We start from the raw sequence: 6,000 nt of genomic DNA on the forward strand, positions 1-6,000 counted from the left end.
TTGTGTTAAAATATACATAACATAAAATTTACCCCTCTTAGCCATTTTTAAGTGCACAGTTCAGTAATATCAGGTATGGGAAGGAATGAACCACCCTGTTGTGCAAACAATCTCCAGAACTCTTTTCATCTTGCAAAACTTAAACTCTGTACCCATTAAATAAGAACTCCCCTTTCCCCCTCCCCCAGCCTCTGGCAATCACCATTCTATTTTCTGTATCTACAAATTTGGCTACTCTAGATACCTCATATAAGTGGAATCATACAGTATTTGTCTTTCTGTGACTAGCTTATTTCACTCAGCATAATGTCCATGTGGCAGCATGTGTTCAGAATTTCCTTCCTTTTTAAGGCTGAATAATGTTTCACTGTATGTATATACCATATTTTTTGACCCATTCATCTGTTGATGAACACTTGGAATACTTTCACCTCTTGGCTCTTGCAAATATGCTATGAACATGGGTGCATGAGTATCTCTCTGAGAATTTACTTCCAATTCTTTTGGATATATATAGTCAGAAGTGGGATTGCTGGATCATACGGCAGTTCTATTTTTAAGTTTTGAGGAATTGCCATAGTGTTGCCCATAGTAGCTACACCATTTTACATTCTCACCAGTGGTGCACAAGGGCTCCAATTCCTCCATATTCTCACCAATAGTTATTTTCTGGTTTTGTTTGGTTTGGTTAGGTTTTTGTTATTGTAACAGTAGCCATCCTACTGGGTGTGAGGCAGCCTCTCATAGTGTTGTTGATTTGCATTTCCCTAATGTTTAGTGGTGTTGAGTATCTTTTCACGTGCTTATTGGCCATTTATATATCACCTTTGGAGAACTGTCTGTTCAAGTCCTTTGCTCCCCCCTGCTCTGCCCCCAACTTGGTTGTTTTTTTTTTTTTTGTGGTACGCGGGCCTCTCACTGTTGCGGCCTCTCCCGTTGAGGAGCACAGGCTCCGGACACGCAGGCTCAGCGGCCATGTCTCACGGGCCCAGCCGCTCCGCAGCATCTGGGATCTTCCCGGACAGGGGCACGAACCCGTGTACCCTGCATCGGCAGGCAGACTCTCAACCACTGCGCCACCAGGGAAGCCCTTGGTTGTTTTTTTATTGTTGAGTTGTAGGAGTTCTTTATATAGACTGGATATTAACCCTTCATCAGATCTATCATTTGCAATATTTTCTCCCATTCTGTAGGTTGCCTTTTCACTCTGTTGACTGTGTCCTTTGATGTACAGTGCCGAACCCTTAAGGTCATTAAAAACCACTGAATTACCACTTAGTCAAGAAGTATCTTTAAGCCCCTGGCTCTGCCCAGGGGGCTGTGTGCTCAGGAGGGTGTGAAGATATTGTGCCTACATCCTCGTAGGGAAATGACAGACAATGAAGGCTGAGCGCCCTGTTGCTTCGCTCCAGGATGCAAGTGTAGAATGGCAGGAGAGAAGAGAGAAAGGAGCTCCTTCCAACCAGGGAGTCCAGGGAAGGCACCCCAAAGGAGGAAGCCTGTGATCTGGGCCACAATAAAGAAGGGAGGGTAGGGTGGGTGGGGACATCGGGAGCCTCAGTCTCTAATGGGCACCTTAAAGTGCATTTCACCAAGATTCCCTGGGCCTCTACTGCCACAAAGAGACTGTCAGAAATCGGACTGCTCGCTCTTACCCGGCCTGAAGCAGAACCTCCAGTCCCCATCAGTGAACGTCTTACACGTGTTCATCGTTCAATGAACTCCTGTGCTATAGGCCTACCACTGCTTCATCTGCTGGCCCTGGGACCTTGGAATAGCCTGAGCTGTTCCATGCTGAGGTCCCAGGCAGCCAGCCTCTGCACCCAAAGTTCACAGCTTTGTAGTGACACAGCTCTTCAGCTCCTCCAGACACCCCTCTCTCAACCAAGAACTGTGAAAAATATGTCTATAGCCAGATTGGGTAGACAGCCCCAATTTTGTCTTAAAATCTTTCCCCCTTGGTGAGGCTCTGCCCCGGTCCATCCCACTCAGCCTGGTTCTGTACTCAGGATGATGTGTTCCCTGGCAATGGACTCCATTCTTGAGAATCTCCACAATACAGGAGACATTCATTCATGCAGTATTTATTCATTCAATCACTTGGCAACAGTTCAGTGAGTGCCTCTCAGAGTTAGAGTCTGTGGGGATTGAGGAAGGAGGTGGGGCAGGTTTGGGGGCAGGTTTTGAAAGGCAGGTTTAAGTCGGTCTAAGGGAATAGAATTTCATTCCTAAGATTTTTTAGCAAGAAAGTGTCCCCAAGAGGTGATTTCGACCAAACTGTCTAATGACTGTGCCCAGGCTGGATGGGGTGGTGGAGTTGGGGGCAGGGAAACCAGCTACAACCTCTTGGAACTGTCCAGGCTTAATTACTGCAGATGAAAATGTGCTTTGGCAGGGACACTCATTCAATGTTCGTTGGGAAGCTGCTTCCTGCTAGGAACATGGACAACAGTCCATAAGGCAGCCTCTGGGCTGAGAGGCCCCCAGGACAGTGAAGAAGATGGCTCTACAGCCAGGTCACCTTTCTGTGCTGCAGAGCCCAAGAAGGGGCCTTCCTTCAAAAGGTTGAGCCTCCTCCACCTAGGACTCCAGAGGGTCCTGGGTTGGGAGGTAGCATTCCATGTACAATGGCCTGGAGGTGCCAAAGGCTCAGAAAATTCCCAAAGCAGGAACTTCAGTGAGGCTGGAGCACAGCCTGTGGTAGGGGATGAGGGGTAGGGATGGGGACTGAGGCAAGAGAGTGGGGCAGACCCTACGGTGCAGAGGAGCATGGCTGGGGTCCAGGAGAGATGGGAAGAGTTGTGTCTGAGGCCAGTGACATTTAAGGATCACCTGCCTCCATGTCACTGACTAATGAGAAGGTACAGTCAGAGAGATGGGAGGAGAGCTAGAGGAGAGCGCATTGGTGGTAACTAAGGCTGAAAAGCCAGTTAGGAAAAGGACTGATCAGATTATTCAACTTGCTTGGTTCGGTGATATGCAGTGACCTAAGTGACCATTTCTGTTATGCTGGTGGGGATGGAAGCTCCATTATAACGGTCCAGTCTTAAATGGTAAGGAAGGGTAGAGGTTTTCCACTGACTAAAACCCCCGAGGCCTCTTGATCATGGAGGTAGTTGGGAGTTGCCAATTATGATGGATCATATTTTCTGCCAAGTAGTTGAGATGGGGTCGGTGTTTCAGAGGAGGTTGAATTTAGTTTGGAAAATGAAATTGGTGCTTCCTGCCAGAAGTGAAATGCATACCTCCCTAACAATGAGAACCTGCTGACCTAGATATCCTGACACCGGAGAAATCAGAAGGCCTGCAGAGCAGGAAGAGAGACAGCAGTGGAGCAGGTTTCTCTCCAGAGCCTGGAGGTTGGAAGCTCTGGCAGAAACAACTTGAGAGCCCTGGAAAAAGAGATCAGAAAACCCCAGGAAGCTCCCTCGCCTGGAGTGATAGGAGACCCTTTTTGTGAACAGAAGCTAGAAGGGCAGCTCAAAATCACCATGTTTGGGAACAAGGCTCCATTATACCCAGACTCATGTTCAAAACAACACCCGGCCCTCCGCCCCGAGTACTAGGCAGAACACAGGAGTGAGAGGGTGGGTGGACCCACAGCTGAGGCCCTTTTCCTGGGGGCCCAGCTTCTCCCTGATCATTCAAGGGTGGGTGGACTGGGCCAAACCACACCCTTCTTGTTCCCTTCTGGGTTGACATCTCCTTCCTGCTCTTTGTTCCCTACCTCTTTATGCCACCAAGACAGGGAAAGGATCTGATGCCAATTTCCCTATTTACTGACCGGTGGATTACATTGAAGAATGCTTCCTCCACCAGCCAGCCATCTGTGCGATCAAACTTATTCTTGAATTCAGCAAATATTTGGCAGTACACAGGGCCAGCTACATTGTGCTAGGTGCTATGGAAAACAAGAAAACAAATCTGATGCCCTGGACAGAGGGGGAAGATTGCGGAAGAGTAAGACGCGGAGATCACCTTCCTCCCCACAGATACACCAGAAATACATCTACATGTGGAACAACTCCTACAGAACACCCACTGAACGCTGGCAGAAGACCTCAGACCTCCCAAAAGGCAAGAAACTCCCCACGTACCCGGGTAGGGCAAAAGAAAAAATAAGAAAAAACAGAGACAAAAGAATAGGGACGGGACCTGCACCAGTGGGAGGGAGCTGTGAAGGACGAAAGGTTTCCACACACTAGGAAGCCCCTTCGCGGACAGAGACTGCGGGTGGCAAAGGGGGAAAGCTTCGGAGCCGCGGAGGAGAGCACAGCAAGAGGGGTGCAGAGGGCAAAACGGAGAGATTCCCGCACAGAGGATCAGGGCCGACCGGCACTTACCAGCCCGAGAGGCTTCTCTGCTCACCCGCCGGGGTGGGCGGGAGCGAGCTGAGTCTCGCTCGGGCTTCAGTCCGATCGCAGGGAGAGGACTGGGATTCGCAGCGTGAACACAGCCTGCAGGGGGTTAGTGCACCACGCCTAGCCGGGAGGGAGTCGGGGGGGAAAAGTCTGGATCTGCCGAAGAGGCAACAGACTTTTTCTTCCCTCTTTGTTTCCTGGTGCGCGAGGAGAGGGGATTAAGAGCGCTGCTTAAAGGAGCTCCAGAGACGGTCGCGAGCCGCGGCTAAAAGCGCAGACGCCAGAGACGGGCACGAGACGCTAAGGCTGCTGCTGCTGTCACCAAGAAGCCTGTGTGCGAGCACAGGTCACTATCTACACCCCCCTTCCGGGGAGCCTGTGCAGCTCGCCACTGCCAGGGTCCCGGGATCCAGGGACAACTTCCCCGGGAGAACGCACGGCACACCTCAGGCTGGTGCAACGTCACACTGGCCTCTGCCGCCGCAGGCTCGCCCCGCATCCGTACCCCTCCCTCTCCCCGGCCTGAGTGAGCCAGAGTCCCCGAATTTGCTGCTCCTTTAACCCCGTCCTGTCTGAGCGAAGAACAGATGCCCTCCGGCGACCTACATGCAGAGGCGGGGCCAAATCCAAACTGAGCCCTGGGAGCTGTGTGAACAAAGAAGAGAAAGGGAAATCTCTCCCAGCAGCCTCAGGAGCAGCGGATTAAAGCTCCACAATCAACCTGATGTACCCTGCATCGGTGGAATACCTGAATAGACAACGAATCATCCCAAATTGAGGAGGTGGACTTTGAGAGCAGGATTTATTATTTTTTCCCCTTTTCCTCTCTTTGTGAGTGTGTATGTATATGCTTCTGTGTGAGACTTTGTCTGTATAGCTTTGCTTTCACCATTGTCCTAGGGTTCTGTCCATCCATTTTTTGTTTTTACTTAAAAAAATTTTTTTTAATAATTATTTTTTATTTTAATAGCTTTATTTTATTTTATCTTTTATTTTATTTTATCCTCTTTCTTTCTTTCCTTCTTTCTACTTTTTCTCCCTCTTATTCTGAGCCGTGTGGATTAAAGGCTCTTGGCGCTACAGCCAGGAGTCAGTGCTGTGCCTCTGACATGGGAGAGCCAACTTCAGGACACTGGTCCACAAGAGACCTCCCAGCTCCACGTAATATCAAACGGCAAAAATCTCCCAGAGATCTCCATCTCAACACCAACACCCAGCTTCACTCAACAACCAGCAAGCTACAGTGCTAGACACCCTATGCCAAACAACTTGCAAGACAGGAACACAACCCCACCCATTAGCAGACAGGCTGCCTAAAATCATAAAAAGGCCACAGACACCCCAAAACACACCATCAGACGTGGACCTGCCCACCAGAAAGACAAGTTCCAGCCTCATCCACCAGAACACAGGCACTAGTCCCCTCCACCAGGAAGCCTACACAACCCACAAGCCACTGGGGACAGACACCAAAAACAACGGGAACTACGAACCTGCACCCTGCAAAAAGGAGACCCCAAACACAGTAAGATAAGCAAAATGAGAAGACAGAAAAACACACAGCAGATGAAGGAGCACGAAAAAAACCCACCAGACCTAACAAATGAAGAGGAAATAGGCAGTCTACCTGAAAAAGAAT

The sequence above is a fragment of the Pseudorca crassidens genome, chromosome 12, assembly GCF_039906515.1.
Source record: "Pseudorca crassidens isolate mPseCra1 chromosome 12, mPseCra1.hap1, whole genome shotgun sequence".
Classification (NCBI taxonomy): Eukaryota; Metazoa; Chordata; class Mammalia; order Artiodactyla; family Delphinidae; genus Pseudorca; species Pseudorca crassidens.